General features: G+C 45.3%; 1 non-coding gene across 1 annotated transcript; it reads right to left on the bottom strand.

Moving 5' to 3' along the window:
• Nucleotides 1–11,801: 11,801 nt before the first annotated feature.
• Nucleotides 11,802–11,873, bottom strand: TRNAG-UCC (transfer RNA glycine (anticodon UCC)). Its single transcript has one exon. It is a non-coding gene; the product is annotated as a tRNA-Gly (tRNA).
• Nucleotides 11,874–18,700: the final 6,827 nt, after the last annotated feature.

The raw sequence follows: 18,700 nt of genomic DNA, 5'->3' as shown, positions 1-18,700 counted from the left end.
TTGGGGACATTCAGCATCATGTCCCAGGTGACTGGGTCTAGCGTGACCATTCAGAGCCCATCTGTATGAACACCAAGCCCATGCCTAGAACACTCTTCCCTCTCCCCAGTCCGCAGACCACATGCGTACAGGCAGTGAAGGTTAGAGACTCGGAGCTAAGAAGGTGAGAGGCAACCCTCCTCCCCCTCACATCCTGCTTCCAGCTGAGCTGCAGCTATGGGCACCACTGCTCCGAGCAGCTCTGGTGGTGATTGGCCCAGCTCTCTGCATCCTTTCATCCTCTCATTCAGCTGGACTTTCCCTAAAGGAATCATATTAGGAAATGCATGGAAACGTAAATCCCAACCAGACAACAGAGAAACACAAGAGTTGAGGAAATGAACGTGATCACAGACTGCTGATTCCTTATCTTGGTTTCGCCGACTCATTTGGCTGCGACTGTTTGGCAGGCCCTCAGAATTTTTGTTTCTTTCGCCTGAATCAGTTGCTATGATTTCCCAGGGGTGCTTTCCCAAGCTCATTCTTGAGACTGGTCCTACTTGTAGGTAGTTTTAATTTCATCGATCATGAAATTTGAGGCTCCAACAGCAGTCACATAATCCCGAAGGAGGACACCATCACAGCTTAATATCGAACGGTCCCCTCTTACCTGCAAGGGACTGACAGGCCCCATACCTTCCACTGTCCATATCCAGTAGGATCACTTTGCTTGTTACTGAATTTCTTCCATTCAGCTCATCTGCAGGATCAAGGTCATTGACATGGCCACGACCCAACAGAGGTTAAGGCTTTTGGACTTTTGTCTTATGTGCTAAGCAGCTTCAGTCATGTCCAACTCCTTGCAACCCTATGGACTGCAGCCCACAGGCTCACCAGTCCATGGGATTCTCCAGGCAAGAATATTGGAGGGGGTTGCCATTTCCTTCTCCAGGCAATCTTTCTGACCCAGGGATCAACTTGCATCTCCTGTGTCTCCTGAATTGGCAGGCGGATTCTTTATCACTAATGCCACCTGGGAAGCCCATTTTGTCTGGGGTATACACATCTATTCACTCCCTGGTGGCTCAGACAGTAAAGAATCTGCCTACAGTACAGGAGACCTGGGTCTGATCCCTGGGTCGGGAAGATCCCCTGGAGAAGGGAATGGCTACTCCTTCCAGCATTCTTGCTTGCAGAATTCCATGGACAGAGGTGCCTGGTAGGCTACAGTCCATGGTGTGTCACAAACAGTCGGACACAACTGAGCGACTAACACTTTCACTTCGGGGATTCCCTTGTGGCTCAGTTGATAAAGAATCTGCCTGCAATGCAACAGACCTGGGTTCAATTCCTGGGTGGGAAAGATCCTCTGGAGAAGAAGATGGCTACCCACTCCAATATTCTTGGCTGGAGAATCCCATGGACAGAGGAGCCTGGCAGGCTACAGTTCATGGGTTCGAAAGAGTTGGACACGACTTAGCGACTAAACCACCACCAGACACATCTATATAAATATATATATTTACACACAGAGACACACACCTTTGGAGTGTGTGGCAGAATTCTGATCTCTGTAATTTCTCAATCTTAAAATGCCTCACACACATGGTAACAAAAATCCTCATGGAGTCAGAGGATGGGGGAAAAAAAGAGCTTTCTCTCTCTGGACCCTCATAGACCCCAGTATCTAGGAGACACTTCTGTTTGTGCAAGAAAGAAGCAGAAGGACCTGAGGCAGGTGTCATTTCTAAGCTTAAAGCTCTAGGGTTGAGGAGGGAACATTTTTCTTTTTTTAAAGAACAGCTGAAAGCAAGACGAAGTAAAATTACAACAGTTTGACAGCATAATTTTAATAAGTTTTGTTTTTCTCTGGTGCAGAGATTCATCAAATCGTGGCTGGAAGCAATAGAGAGATGAGAAGGAAGGAAACAAGTGTTGAGACAGCAGCAGTTACCGTGGTGGGCGCCTGGGATGTTATTTGGTTGTGAGAATGGTTCACGCTACAGCTATTCCCCATTGCTTTACGGACTGAAATTAAAAAATGATTATTTAATGTGCTGCATTCCTCTGTCTACTCCTGAGAACCAGTGCTGTGACCTTCCCAGTTGGTAGAGTGTTGGATGCGAGTCTCTGTCAGGCTCACCTGCCACCTCCCTCTCCTTTCCCCCGGAGCTGGGGTCCCCTTCTGCCCCCTCTTGGGGTGTGGCTGAAGCCACGGAGAGCTCAGCTTTTCTGGGGAGCCTCAGAGAGGACAGGGGGCTGCCACCCTACTGGTGGAGCCACTGAAGCCTCCACAGCATGCTTGCACAGTTCAGGAATCCTTCAGTCATTTGGTCACCGGATCATTCCTGTATCCATGGACCACACATCTGTGATATGCCAGGCTCTGTGCTGGTGATGGGGAGCGGGTAACATATGGACAGCCCTACTTCCCATCTCCTAATATTCTTCCCACCTCCTTTGTATTCTGTCCACCCGGAGCCCTGGGTCTGCTCCCAAGCGGGCCTCTGAGGCAGGTTTGTGTCTGAGTGCAACGCAGCCCTACAGAAGCCCTGCACAATTCATGAACACCGGGATAGCTCTGGCACCTAGGGAGATGGTCCACTTAGGCGTGTGTTGAAGGTCAGAAGGTCCAATGCAGTCCAGGCATGGCACTGAGGAGGCGACAGGCCCTCTGCCACTTCTCCCTGCCGCACGATCCTGTGAGCCTTGGGTCCCCTGGTTTTTGACAACCTGCTTTAGTGGGGATAAAAGCTGACTTTCTTCTTTGTATCAGTGACAGATGGTCTGCAAATCTTGACCACCCTAAGTAACACCAAATACAAATGGCCCACACATCTGTGAAGGACTTCCTACTCAGAGGTGTCAGATCCTGTTGCTTTTCACCCTCTGCGGTTTCTCTCCCATCCATCGCCTCCCCCCTTCCCCTCTCTGCCACCCCAGTTGAGCCCCTCATTGTCTCCTGCCTAAGATGATGGCATCTGCGTTTTCACTAGTTTCTCTCTGCCTTTGAAATTGTGCCTTATAATGCTGCCCGATTTATCTTCTTTAAGTGCGGCTCAGACCACGTTATTCCCTGGCTCAGAAACATTCTGTGACGTCTTTTAAACTGCTTATTAAATGAAGCAAACACTCTTGGCATGATGCGAGGCAGACCCCTGCACTCTATCTTCCATTTCCTACATTTTATTTCGCAGTTCACAGTCACACACCCAACATTTCAGCCCGCTGGGGTAGTCACTGTTTTGGAAGCTTTCTTTGCATTTAATTGCTTCTTCAAGTCCTCTGGCTAGAATGTTTTTTCTCATGGTCTTCACCTTCTGGAACCTTCTAGCTATCTTTAGGACCTGGCTAAAAATGGCTACTCCTTCCCTAAGCCTTTCCTGTCCCCACAGTGGGATACCATCATTCCTGGTTTGAACTAGCATGGCAAATCTTTTGCTCCTCTCTCATTGTATATATCGTAATTCACGGTGAGGATCCTCTTTGGTGAGCAAGCTCATGAGGGCAGTGATTTTCACCAGGTCCTCAGAAAACGTCTGTGGATTCTGGTGCGTGCTGCCTGCGTGCTAAGTCATTCAGTTGTGTCTGACTCTTTGCGACCCCATGGACTGTAGCCCACCAGCCTCCTCTGTCCATGGGATTCTCCAGGCAAGAATACTGGAGTGGGTTGTCATTTCCTCCTTTAGTGGGTCTTCCTGACCCAGGGACTGAACCCACGTCTCCTGTGTCTCCTGCATTGGCAGGTGGGTTCTTTACCACGAGCGCCACCGAGCAAGTACCATTCACATCTGCAGTCCTGGCATATAGTGCATCTCGTGAGTACCTTACTGTTTTGTGGGGAAACAAAACTAAGGCCCCCTTAGATCTTCTACCAGTGTGATTATAAAGGAATAGAAAATTTTAAATTAGAAGCAGAAGATATTAAGAAGAGGTGGCAAGAATACACGGAAGAACTGTACAAAAAAGATCTTCACAACCCGGATAATCACGATGGTGTGATCACTCATCTAGAGCCAGACATCCCGGAATGTGAAGTCAAGTGGGCCTTAGAAAGCATCACTATGAACAAAGCTAGTGGAGGTGATGGAATTCCAGTGGAGCTATTTCAAATCCTGAAAGATGATGCTGTGAAAGTGCTGCACCCCATATGCCAGCAAATTTGGAAAACTCAGCAGTGGCCACAGGACTGGAGAAGGTCAGTTTTCATTCCAATCCCAAAGAAAGGCAATGCCAAAGAATGCTCAAACTACCGCTCAATTGCACTCATCTCACACACTAGTAAAGTAATGCTCAAAATTCTCCAAGCCAGGCTTCAGCAATACCTGAACCGTGAATTTCCTGATGTTCAAGCTGGTTTTAGAAAAGGCAGAGGAACCAGAGATCAAATTGCCAACATCTGCTGGATCATGGAAAAAGCAAGAGAGTTCCCGAAAAACATCTATTTCTGCTTTATTGACTATGCTAAAGCCTTTGACTGTGTGGATCACAATAAACTGTGGAAAATTCTTCAAGAGATGGGAATACCAGACCACCTGTCCTGCCTCTTGAGAAATCTGTATGCAGGTCAGGAAGCAACATCTAGAACTGGACATGGAACAACAGACTGGTTCCAAATAGGAAAAGAAGTAGGTCAAGGCTGTATATTGTCACCCTGCTTATTTAACTTCTATGCAGAGTGCATCATGAGAAACGCTGGGCTGGAAGAAGCACAAGCTGGAATCAAGATTGCTGGGAGAAATATCAATAACCTCACATATGCAGATGACACCACCCTTACAGGAGAAAGTGAAGAGGAACTAAAAAGCCTCTTGATGAAAGTGAAAGAGGAGAGTGAAAAAGTTGGCTTAAAGCTCAACATTCAGAAAATGAAGATCATGGCATCTGGTCCCATCAATTCATGGGAAATAAATGGGGAAACAGTGGAAACAGTGTCAGACTTTATATTTTTGGGCTCCAAAATCACTGCAGATGGTGACTGCAGCCATGAAATTAAAAGACACTTACTCCTTGGAAGGAAAGTTATGAACAACCTAGATAGCATACTCAAAAGCAGAGACATTACTTTGCCGACTAAGGTCCGTCTAGTCAAGGCTATGGTTTTTCCTGTGGTCATGTATGGATGTGAGAGTTGGACTGTGAAGAAGGCTGAGCACCGAAGAATTGATGCTTTTGAACCGTGGTGTTGGAGAAGACTCTTGAGAGTCCCTCGGACTGCAAGGAGATCCAACCAGTCCATTCTGAAGGAGATCAGCCCTGGGATTTCTTTGGAAGGAATGATGCTAAAACTGAAACTCCAGTACTTTGGCCACCTCATGCGAAGAGTTGACTCACTGGAAAAGACTCTGATGCTGGAAGGGATTGGGGGCAGGAGGAGAAGAGGATGACAGAGGATGAGATGGCTGGATGGCATCACTGACTCGATGGACATGAGTCTGAGTGAACTCCGGGAGATGGTGATGGACAGGGAGGTCTGGCGTGCTGCGATTCATGGGGTCGCAAAGAGTCAGACACAACTGAGTGACTGAACTGAACTGATGTTAATTTACAATATTGTGTTACCTTCTGCTGTACAGCAAAGTGATTCATTTACACATATATATGTATGTATATACTTATACATATACAAATATATATATATATATATATATTCTGTTCCATTATGGTTTATCATAAGATGTTGAATAATCTGGGAGATGGTGAAGGACAGGGAAGCCTGGGGTGCTGCAGTCCATGGGGTTTCAAAGAATCGGACACGACTGAGCAACTGAACAATAATGACGTTGAATACAGAGCCCAAGAATAGAAGTTTCTACACTGCACACACGTTCATGGATTATTGTAGCATGTGGAGTATGAACAGAAATCTAGCTCAATCCAGCTAGACAAAAAAGGGACTTATTGGAAGGACATGGGTTTTCAGAATGGAAATGAATTGAAGTGAAATGCACTCAGTCATGTCCAACTCTTTGCAACCCCATGGACTATACAGCCCATGGAATTCTCCAGGCCAGAATACTGGAGTGGGTAGCCATTCCCTTCTCCAGGGGATCTTCCCAACCCAGGGATTCAACTGAGGTCTCCCATATTGCAGGTGGATTCTTTACCAGCTGAACCACCCAGGAAGCCCAAGAATACTGGAGTGGGTAGCCTATCCCTTCTCCAGGGCATCTTCCTGCACAAGAATCAAACCAGGGTCTCCTGCATTGCAGGCAGATTCTTCACCAGCTGAGCCCCCAGGGAAACCCCGCAGAACGAAGAGGAGCTTGAATGAAGCAGATAGTTTCAGGGGCCTCCCGACTTGGACTCAACATGTCTCTATGTCGGCAGATCCTTGTGGCCACTCATCTTGTGTCTCTTTGGGAGATAACTTTAAAAACAAAAAGAGATGGGAGGCCGAGTAAAGAGAAGGATGAAGGAGTGCGTGCGGACTCATCGGGGTCACACATGGTCATCTAAGGTGATTAAGTTGATGCCAAATCTCAATCCTATTACTTTTGGCCCAAACTGCAAGATTTCTTTGACACTCCTCAGAGTCCCTAATCATGTCTTCTGGCGTCTGGGGAGGAAGCAAGCCCATAGGGCAGGCTGTCCCTTCCTTTTTCAGATGGAGAGCGGTGTAGGAGCTTTAGAAGGAACGGGCAGCAGGGAGCTGGGGAGGGAGCTGGAGCTGGCTGGTGGCCACGGTGATGGTGGACGCAGGGAGTGGGGGCGGATGAAGGGCAAAGCGGAAGGGAAGGTTCCAGTTCAGAGCTAACTCTGGGTCTAGGCATGGAGCAACGTGAGTTAGTTATACATGTATCCATTCTTTTTCAGAGTCTTTCCCCGACACAGTTAGTACAGAGTATTGAGTAGAGTTGCCTGTGGCACACAGTAGGTCCTTGTTCGTTATCTAGCTTCTATGCAATAGCATGTGCATATTAATCCTAAGCTCCTGATTTATCCCTCCTCCCACTTTGGCCGCCATAAGCTTGTTTTCAAATTCTGTGAGTCTGTTTCTGTTTTGTAAATAAGTTCATTTATAGCATTTATTTTTATTTAAAATAAAAAAAATTTTGCCATGCCATAAAACACACACGATCTTAGGTCCCCAACAGAGATGGACCCTCGCCCCCCTGTAGTGGAAGTGCAGGGTTTTAACCACTGGACAGCTAGGGAAGTCATTAAAAAAACAACTCCACATATAAGTGATCTCATGTGGTATTAGTCTTTGTCTGGTTGACTTACTTCACTGAGAATGATAATCTCTAGGTCTATCCATGTTGCTGCAGGTGGCATTATTTTATACTTTTTTGTGGCTGAGTGATATTCCATTCTATGTATGTATGACATCTTTACCCTTCCCTGTGTTGACGGACATTTAGGTTGCTTCCATGTCTTGGCTACTGTAAATAGTGTTTCAATGAACACTGGGGTGCATGTATCTTTTAAAATTATCATTTTCTCCAGATAGAAGTGGGATTGCTGTAGTTCTATTTTTCAGTTTTTTAAGGTATCTCCATCCTGTTTTCCATAGCGGCTCCACCAATTTGCATTCTCACTTACAATGTAGGAGGGTCCGCTTTTCTCCACACCCTCTCCACCATTTATTTGTAGACTTTTTGATGATGGCCATTCTGACTGGTGTGAGGTGATACTTCACTGTAGCTTTGATTCTGGCTCGAGGCATGGATCATTGGAAGCCAAGCCTTTTAATGAGCAGGAGTTGATAGAAATGTCTCGGTTGCTGGAGCAATTAGATGACTCAAAAGGGCTAACAAGAATAGCTAAGGAAGCAGGTAATGAGAGATACGTGAGTTTGTGAGACTATGACGGAGGATAAAAGTCATCTGCCTACCAGAGGGAACCTGAATATTTAACGCTGTGAATCTATAAATATTTAACCACGTTCAAATATTTAGCTACTGAAATTGCCTCTTTAAAAAATGAGGTTTTTCTGAATACAGGGCCATTTTTCTCAGGGCACAAGGTAGCTTAAGCAATTCATTTAAAAAATCATTTTTGACAACTTCTCATGGATCACAGAATGCAGCCCATTGTGTGTTAGGATCCCTTCTGATACACTGATCAGATGGAGTGTAATGAAAGCCTGATCTGGCTATTTTTCACCACACCCAGGATGTCAGAAAACCTCTCTGGCTTCTTGACATTTACGAGCACATCCATTTCTCGTTCTCCCTGTGGCAATCTTGCAAGACTTCCCCTCTGCGCAAAATCATGCCCCAACATAGAAAATACAGGCACTTAGGGAGTGGTTAACAACGACAAAATAAGAGCTAAAAATGGGAGATGGGCGCTTGGGAAAGGCGAGGTGGGGAGTGAAAACCTCCAGGGTATTTAGCTGCAGATACAAACTCGGGCAGACTAGTTCCAGGAAGGAGTTTGCACAGCAGTGGCCAGCACAGAACTGCATTCCGTCTAAACCATCTGTGCCCACGTGCCCTCTGGAAGTCTTTGTTTCACCCAAGACTCGGGCTCCACGGTAAAGAGGGCTCTCTGCACACACCCTCTCTTCAAAGTCCCTCTGCTCAGAGCCCATGCACTCCCAAGCGTTCATATCATCACTTATGTTTTGTCTCTCAAATTCTCTGTCTCTAAGCACTTTCCCTTTTCTCTCAATACCTTCTCCTCCTTCACATTTAAGGAAAGACCCTTTACACAGCCCTCAAGCAAAACAAGGGGGCTAGGCAAGCTTCCATCTGTCTCATTAACCCTTCGCCATGGTCGACATCTCCTGTGACAGACAGGGCTCTCCAGAGGAACAGAACCAGCATGATAGAGATAGGCAGATGTGGGCTTCCAAGGCGGCTAGTGGAAAAGAACCTGCCTGCCAAGGCAGGAGACAGAAGAGACGAAAGCTTAATCCCTGGGTTGGGAAGAGCCTCAGGAGGAGGACATGGCAACCCACTCCGATATTCTTGCCTGGAGAATCTCATGGACAGAGGAGCCAGGTGGGCTTCAGTTCATGGGGTCGTGAAAGAGTCGGACACAACTTAGAGACTTAGAAGAATTGGCTCATGGGATTATGAAGGCTGAGAATTCCTACAATCTGCTTTGTGCAAGCTGGAGAACCAAGAAAACCAATGGTTTAAGTTCAGGTCCACAAACTTGAGAATCCCAGTGGGAGTCTGAATGCCTGATGAACTAGGAGGGCTAATGTCTGACGTCCAAGGGCGGAAGATGGATATCTCAGCTCAAGCACAGACAGCAAATTCTCCCTTTCCTCATTTTGTTTTGCTTTGCTTTACTGAAACCCTCAGTGGATTAGATGATGTCCCCTGACACTGGGGATGGAGATGCGTCTACCAATTCAAATGTCAGTCTCTTCTGGAGACACTGACGCAGACTCTCAGAAGTAATGCTTTTACCAGCTGTCTGGACATCCCTGAGCTCAGCCAAACAGACACGAAAAATTAGTCATCATATATCTAGCAACTCTCCACGTCCACTGTCCCAGAGTGATCACAGCTTAGTGTGTATGAGCGCTGATGGTGGGTGTGAGTTTTGAGGAAAAGGCAGAGATGGAAATGGTCCAGTGAGGAGCTGTAGGGTCCCAGTCCTTCCACGTACAATTAGCCTCCAAACTCCTGTTTTGGTCTCATCAGCCACTGCCCTAAATCATAGGTCGCAGGAGTTGGCTTGTTGCTTCGTCTTTCAGCTGTACATCCTTTCTCATACGCTGACCTAAGTCTGAAAAATCTGATTCCCCTATTTCTTCTGATCCTCAAGGCCAACTTAAAATTTGTTTCCTCTAGTCTGACAATGTTAGTTACACATAAAACATCTGTATCTTGTGATCTAGCAAACCTACTTTTAGGATTTTAAACCAGAAAAAGACATGTCCTTTCAAGGGCGTTCACTGCAACTTTGTTGGAAACAATCTAAACATCCATCCGTAGGGGAGAGTGAAATAAGTCACGGCGCCTCCTCACAATGGAAGACCATGCACAGGCAGAGAAAAGTGAGATTGCTACAGAAGAGAAAAATGGTGTATGGTCAAGTGAAAGAAAAACACGCTGTAAAACAAGATGGGCTATAAGAACAAATTTTCTTAAAGAATAAAATCATAGGCAAAGTCTAGAATGCACCAAACTATTGGTAACATGAATCATCTTTGGAGCTTAAGACTGGCAAACTTTTTCTTTTCTCAATATTTGTGTAATATTTGATGTTTTTTTTTTTACAAAAAGGCAAACATTTTACTTCCTTAGGGCATCTCCATCAACTCTCCAGACCCTCAGCATGCTGCCTTGTACCTAAGTTCTTATATCAAATTTTTTTTTCTTGTTTATGTCCTCAACTTCTTTTTAAAAATAATTTCATTTATTTTTGGCTGTGCTGGGTCTTTGTTGCTTTGTGCAGGCTTTCTCTAGTTGCGGCGAGCGGGGGCTACTCTTCATTGCAGTGTGCGGGCTTCTCACTGTGGCGGCTTCTCTTGTTGGGGAGCACAGGCTGTAGGGAGGACTTCAGTAGTTGCAATGCCACGGGCCCAGTGGCTGTGGTGCATGGGCTTAGCGGCTCCAAGGCATGTGGGGTCTTCCTGGGGATCAGATCTGTGTTCCCGGTATTGGCAGGTGAATTCTTATTCACTGAGCCGCCAGGGAAGTCCCAAGTTTGGCTTTTTAACATGTTAATCTCTTCTCCTGAGCCACTGACTCCTTGAACCCAGGCTTTGTGTCATTCACTTTTGTGGGAAGTTGAAATGTGCTAAATGGCCGATTTCTGACCCTCTTTTGCTGCAGAAACAGCAGTTCCAAGGAAGCTAATCTACTCTCTCCTTACCCCTCAGCACAGCATCAGGCTCTTGGATGAACCCACTGAAGTGATTGCCCATTGGGATCTGGTATTTACAAACAGGTCCGTTCACTGTCTCACTCAAACATCCTTAAGTATATTCACATTAATACGATTTGCCAGATAATTTATATTCACATTTTGTAAATACAGTCAAGGTGTGTGTATCATTGGACGATTATTGATATGTTTGTGCAGGGCGGAAACAGAGCTTCAAAATGAATCTCATGTTTTCTAGGAGCAGGAAAGCCTCTGGATGTGAGGGAAAAAATTGGCAAACCTCTAATTCTTTCTGGTTCTTGATTTCTTTTTAAAATTGTCAGCTAAAGAGAGTGAGGAGGCTTGAACCGAGGCCAGTGCAATTTTTTCCACCCAAAGTGAGGCTCTGGCTGCCTTGCTGTCAGGTTGGATGCTGACAGCGGTGTTGGACGGACTGACTGTTCAGCAGATGCTTCATTAGGGACCGTCCATCTGTCTGGAGGGCTGACCACATTTCTTCATGAAGGACTGGTGCTTCTTTTTTTTTCTTTGGTACCAACAGCTATGATATTAGCCCTGAGTTACTGATCTCTGACCTCAGATTTTCCACAGGCTCAGGTAAGAATTCTCTCTGTCAACACAAGCAAATAGTTCAGGTGGTCCATATAGAACTGGAAAAAAAAAATCAAACCTGCAAGCTTGAGAACCTAGATGAATCCTCTCCATTTCAAAGGATGACTGTGGTGAAAGATGAGATGGCCTATTTTCTCGGGTCACCTCTGGGAGGAAAGCCTGAGAAACAGATACCCACACATCCCAGGGATGAAGTGATGGGAGCTCAGGGCCTGTTTCTGAGACTTCCCACCTCCCAAGCCTGGATGGAGTCTGTTGCTCCATGGGCCCTTGAAGGAGGTCAGCCTTCTGTAGCATGCAAGAAGAGGGTCAATGTTTAGGACTAGATGATAATTTAGCTATGAACAGGCATCACATAAGTTTCTTTCTTTCTTTTCTTTTTTTTTTGCTACAGTATGTGGCATGTGGGATCTAAGTTCCCTGACTAGGATTGAACCCAGGCCCTCTGCAGTGGAAGTACAGAGTCCTAACCACTGAACCACCAGGGAAGTCCCAGTGGGACTCAGGTCCAGTTGCCCCCAGTGGCAGCTGGCTTAACAATGCCTCCTTCAAGGATGCCTTCCCTTCCCTATTTGCTTCTCAATTTCCTTACCTTTTTCCCCTTCTCTTCCCAAATCAACTACTTGTACTCAAATCTTTGTCTCATCATCTGCTTTGGGAGCCCCAAGTAAAATTGCTGATTAAAGAAAAAAACAAACAGATTTCTTTACTACAGAACTTTCCAGAGTCTTTAACATGCTAATGTACTTTGTGACTATCCAAGAGAGATTCAGTCTGCAGAATTTCCCAAATATTGACTACAAAACCATATTCCCTGCCCCTGCTCACAGATATCTCTTGAGACCAGTATCTCCAGCAAAATATTTTGGAAGACATTCTCTTCACTTTGCTGATGAGAATGTCATCAGTGTCTATATTTTACCGAGAAGAGGACTCTCCCAGGAAAGTCAAGGGTTCATCTAACGTGTCACAGTCAACAATGGGAATTATAGCTGGACTCAAGACTTACTTTTTTCTCTTCACTACTCAAGCTTGTGTCTGTGCACCATTTGAGACCAGCATAGCATCAGAATTCTGAGGTCAGACCTTGGACTTGGGAGTTAGATCTCAGGGTTCCATCACCAGCCAGCTATGCCTATTAATTGATCTAAGCCATCTTCTTTGTCATTCAAAATAATCTTTTGTCTTACCTTCTTCACACATGAAACTGGGGGATTACATTGGCTAACCTTCTTTTTTTCCCCGTGGTAAAATTTAAAGAACAGAAAACTCACCTTTTTAACAATTTTTAGTTCCAGCGGCATTAAGTATATTCACATGGTTGTACAGCTATCATTATCATCCATCTCCAGAACTCTACCATCTTCCCAAAGTGAAGTTCTATGCCCACTGACCTCTAACTCCTATCGCCCACTGCTCTAGCCCCTGGCAACTATCACCATACTTTCTGCCTGCACACTTGACTACTCTGTGTACCTCATACAATTGGAATCAGGCAGTTTATGTCTTTTTGTGACTGGTGTATTTCACTGAATGTAATGTTCTGATGGCTTATCCATGTTGTAGCATATTGCAGAACTTCCTAGCTTTGAAAAGCTGAGCAACACTCCACTGTAAGTATGTACTGTCTTTCATCAGATTTGGGCAGTTTTCAGTCATTATTTCTTCACATATTTTTCTCTGCCCCTTTCTCTTTTCTTCCTTCTGGAACTCCCACGGTGTGTATATTGATCTGGTTGGTGGCATTCCACAGGTTCCTTAGGCTCTGTTCACTTTTTATATTCTTCAGCTTCACATCTGCTGCTTCCTTTTTCTGCCTGTTTAAACCCACCTTTGAATTACTTCTGAGTGAGTGAAAGGGAGTCATGTCCAACTCTTTATGACCCCATGGACTGTGGCCCTTCAGCTTCCTCTGTCCATGGAATCTCCAGGCAAGATTAGCCATTTCCAGGTAGCCTTTCCCTTCTCCAGGGGATCTTCCCAACCCAGGGATCAAACCCAGGTCTCCTGCATTGTAGGCAGATTGTTTACTGTCTGAGCCACCAGATAAGCCCCCAAGTGAATTTTTCAATTATTGTATTATTCAGCTTTGGGATTTCTTTTCGGTTTCTTTTTAGGTTTATTATTTGTTTTTTGATATTTCCATTTTATTCTTACATCATTTTCTTGACTTCGTTTGAGCATTTTTAAGATAATTGTTTTAACATCTTTGTTTAGTTAATTAGTGATCAGGTCTATCTCAGGAACAATTTCTGTTGATTTTTTTACCTCTTTGAATGGACCACGGATTTGTGTTTCTTTGCATGCACTGTGCTTTTTTTTTTTAATTGGACATTTGAATTTAATAATGAGGTAATTCTACAAGTCAAATCCTCCCCCTTCTCCAGGCTTTGTTATTGCTTTTTATTATTGCAAGTTGTCTCTGTGGGGAGAATCAGCCTGAGGTGTAAACTAAAAACCTTCTTAGGTCTTTTCTGAGCCTTTTACTGGGTATGTGGAGTTTACCTTCTAAATTTCCTCATATATGCAGTTGTTTTTGAACATCCTACTCTTTAATGGCTGGCTCCCAAACATGAAAAAAGAGAGAAATGAAGGTCGTGGGGGAAAGAGCCTTGGCCCTTTAAGTTCCCTGGTTACTTTCGCTGGAGAGGGAAGGGCTTGCAACAGTGGGGGTAGGGAGGTACAACTAGGGCTGCCTGTCTCTTGCCTGCACCTCTGTGATCAGAAGCAGCAGTCGGTGACCACCGCACAGAGCACTGATATTCGGAGGGCAGGCTCCTTTTTGCCCACCCTGGCTCTAGGAAGTTGTGTCCAAGCTGCGCCAGGAACACACGCACAGCTGCCTGCCTAATGGCTGGAGTTGGCGGACAGGTAGCTACTGGTGCTGCTGAAAACTGAAATTGACTGCAATTAACTGCAATTTACCACCCAAGGCTGCCCCCAGAATTTGCAAGCCTTCGATAGACTCCAGAGTTCCAAAATAGTTATATCAGATAGATTCTGCCAGCACAGTTGTTGTCTAGGTGAAGAGAAATATTCCTGGTGCTTCTTTTTTTTTTTAATTTGATTTTTTAAAAAATTGAAATATAGTTAATTTACAATGTTGTGTTAGTTTCAAGTGTACAGCAAGATGATTCAGATATATCTATCAATCTATATAAAAGAATCTAAAAAAGAATCTGTGTGTTCTTTTTCAGATTATTTTCTCCTGATGCCTCTTTGTCATCATTCAGTGGCTAAGTCGTGCCCCGCTCTGTGACCCCATGGACTGCAGCACGCCAGGCTTCCTTGTTCTTCACTCTCTCCCAGAGTTTGTTCAAACTCATGTCCATTGAGTCAGTGATGCCATCCAACCATCTCATCCTCTGACACCGTCTCCTCCTGCTCGCAATCTTTTCCAGCATCAGGGTCTTTTCCAATGAGTTATTTCTTCATATCAAGTGCCTCTTATGTCTCCATTTCCCCCAAATCCTCTATGTTTAATCTTTTGAGAAACTACAGAATGTTCTTCATAGAAGCCGTACCATTTTAAATTCCTGACAGCAAAGTGCAAGAGTTCCAGTTTCTCCACATCCTTCCCAGTAATTGTTATTTTCTGTTTTTTTAGAAATAACATCCCCTCTAACATATATGAAGTGGTGTCTCATTGCATTTTCCTAATGATTAGTGATAACTGTTCAAGTTTGGCCCATTTAAAAATTTTTGTTGTTACTGCTGTTGACCTGTAGGAGTTATTTACATACGCTGGGTAGTAACCTGACTTATCTGACTTTCTTAAAGGTTCCTCTCTGTTTTAACCTTTAGGCATCTTAAAATCACACCTACTCTTAATTCAATAAACCTTATGCTCAATCACAGTGAGAACCTGGCTACTCAAAATGTGGTCCTGGGCTGGCAGCATCGGCATCCCCGGGGAACCTGGTTTCTTTCTGGCCGCACAGTCTGGCTTGTGGGATCTTAGCTCCCTGACCAGGGACCGAGCCCAGGCCCTCGGCAGTGACAGCGCAGAGTCCAACAATTGGACTGCTAGGGAATTCCCTGGGAACAGCTACAAAGGCAAAATCCTGGGTCTCACTCCACATCTGAGTCGAAATCTGCATGTGAACAAGGTCCCTGAGGGATTTATACAGTAAATCTTGAGGAATACTGCTCTGGAACACAGTGTGGCTGTGTAAGGTGGAAGATGAATCAGGCATTCGTATGTTTCCATTTTTGATTCTGGAATGACCCCATGCCAGCATTCTTGCTCTTTCTGCTATTAAAAAATAAGACTAAGCCATGCATTTCTGATAGCAAGTTCACGAGTATGTGACCCTTCTTAACCCTGACACATGGAGATGGATGTTTTTCTCCAGGGTTGAATCAGATCAATCCATATTCTACATCTTTTTCTATATATTCCCTTTCTTTCCCCTTCTCCCTGCTCCAAAAATAAATGTAGCCAGTGGCTGTACCTTCTGTTTCTTTCCAGAAAAAAAAAAAAAAGGAACAGATTCCCACATTGGTTTTCGAAGGCCCATCTGACACTGTGTTTTATTTCCTAGCTGCTCCTTGTAAATTGCTTGTAGGCAATTCTCTTCTTAACCTCTAACTGGGGCTCTGTGTGGCAGAAGTGGTTGTTATCTCAGCCAGCCATCAATCCATCCCCTCTCCCAGGGGCTATATGCCTTTAATGAGAGCACTCCCTAAGCGTCCACTTCTGAGCTGCTAGGGAGGGTGCAGTTGCTAAGGGCAAGATCTCGGCACAATGAAACTTTGAGTCAATAAGAAGCTTTTCTGACACCTGGATCCTACACACTTCATCTGACACATTTCAGTAGTCTTGAAAGATACCTTTGGCTCAGGTAGATTTCTGGGAAATGACAATAATGAACATGGTACCCATCTTAATAGACACATTCACCTTGAACATGGGCTGGCGGCTTTCTGTGTTCCCTCATGGTGAATCTTGCTTTTAAAATGGCTTACTAAACTTCCACTTTTTCCATCTAAGCTGCTTTTTTTTAGTGATGTGAGCTTTATCTTTCTTTTTACAGATTTCCCTGGTGGCTCAGTCGGTAAAGTCTGCCTGCAATGCAGGAGACCCGGGTTCAGTCCTGGAAGATCCCCTGGAGAAGGACATGGCAACCCACTCCAGTATTCTTGCCTGGAGAATCCCATGGACAGAGGAGCCTGGTGGGCTACAGTCCATGGGATCACTAGAGTTGGATATGCCTGAGCGACCAAACCTACCTATCACATCGAGCACACAGGTAGAAAGGACTTGAACACAGGCTCAGCAGCTGTGGCCCACGGGCTTGGTTGCCCCAGGGCGTGTGGGATCTTCCCAGACAAGAGATCAAACCCATGTCCCCTGCATTGGCAGGTGGATTCTTATCACTCTACTACCAGGGAAGTTCAAGGTTATTTTTTAGTCTCTTACAGTTGTTTTGTACTTTGTTGCTTGAGGGGATGTTTGTCCAGGTACAGGCACTGCAGCAAAGGGTCCGAGGTCCCAACCCATCTCAGAAGGACGTGGGAGGGAGGCATCTTGATCTAAACTGATACTTGAAGTGAAGTCGCTCAGTCGTGTCCGACTCTTTGCCACCCCATGGACTGTAGCCTATCAGGCTCCTCCGTCCATGGGATTTTCCAGGCAAGAGTGCTGGAGTGGATTGCCATTTCCTTCTCCAGGGGATCTTCTCTACCCAGGAATCGAACCCGGGTCTCCCGCACTGCAGGCAGACACTTTACCGTCTGAGCCACCAGGGAAGCCCAAACTGATACTTAGTGTTACTCAAAAACCTCAGCCTGTTCCCATGTGACGTCTCTCCTGACGTGGCTGTAGGAAGGGGCTTCTTAGGGGAATGACTGTGTAGGCAGCGGATGCTGTTTTACAGGCCAGCATCCATTCTCCTCCCTTTGATTAGTCTAAACCCATCACATGAACATGGTACCCATCTTAATAGACACATTCCCCCACTAGTGATTGGCTCTGGCGCAGGGGGAAACGAGGCCGGCGGGGAAGTCTGGGGTCATGTGGGGGTGGGAACATTCTGGGAGAGGCTTCCCTGTCCTCTGGAAAGATGGGCTTGCTCCTTGTTCTACAGAAAGACTGCTTCCCTTTTTCCCCTTGAGCCTGTCGTGCCTGGAGAAGATGCCGGGAAGTCCTGCCAAAGCCTGAGGAGGAGGCGGCCCGAGGACAGCCGAGCAGAGGGCCGGCCCTTGAGGACGTTACTGAGCTGCTGCTTCAGCAAACGGAGACCCTGACCTGCGTTCTCTCTGTTTTTTGAGACAGTAAATTTCCCCATTGTCTAAGTCAGCTTCCGTCAGGAGTTTTGTTTCCTGCAGCCAAGAGCATTTTGATGAATACAAAGGGAAAATACGGACAGTGTCCCAGTATTTCAGTGTTTGGGTGTTTTTTTTCTTTTTCTTTTTCTTTTTTAGTTTGCAGCATTTTAAGTTCAAGGCATGAAAGAGATCCATATTCCAAGGTATGTAGAGACATCTCAATGCGGAGCATAAATTAAATATAACTTTTAATTTGCATTCATTGGAAGGACTGATGCTGAAGCTGAAGCTTTAATACTCTGGCCACCTGGTGGGAAGAGTTGACTCATTTGAAAAGACCCTGATGCTCGGAAAGATTGAGGGCAGGAGGAGAAGGGGACGACAGAGGATGAGATGGTTGGATGGCATCACTGTCTCAATAGACGTGAGTTTGAGCAGACTCTGGGAGATGGTGAAGGACAAGGAAGCCTGGGGTGCTGCAATTCATGGTGTCACAAAGAGACTGAGCGACTGAGCAACAACATTTAAACTACCAATGCCAGGACTTTTCTATGCTAACACAGATAATCGAGACCTGGCTATTTAATTTTCACTGAATATGCACCTTTTACGGTGTAGAGGGGTCACTCTGGGTCCAGGATCTCCTGTCCCAGTCTGTTCCCTTTGAACCTGACTGTGGGCCCTGCCAGGCACGGCTCTAACCACAGTATTCACAATGTATGTTTCAACTCCATTAGTTTGGGGGCAGAATAAAATTGATTTATAAAAGGAAGTTTTAAACTTACATTTAAATTTTAAATTACATTTAAGCTAACATTTAAAATTAAAAGTTAGTTATTTTCTGAAGAGTTGGTTCGTACATATGGTACACAATTCAAAGGCAGTGAAAAGAAAGTCTCCCCCTCACCCCAGGCTCCAGCTACCCGGTTCCCCTTTCATCAGCAATCACTGTTCCCATTTATGAAAGGAAACCTGTCTCCCTAATCCTCTCAGGCCTCAGTTCAGCTCAGGACAGGAGCCCTGCTGATACAAAGGGTATTCTGGA

This window comes from Capricornis sumatraensis, chromosome 12 (genome assembly GCF_032405125.1).
Source record: "Capricornis sumatraensis isolate serow.1 chromosome 12, serow.2, whole genome shotgun sequence".
Classification (NCBI taxonomy): Eukaryota; Metazoa; Chordata; class Mammalia; order Artiodactyla; family Bovidae; genus Capricornis; species Capricornis sumatraensis.
The sequence above is the reverse complement of the archived record's forward strand: the minus strand, read 5'-3'. Positions and strand labels throughout refer to the sequence as shown.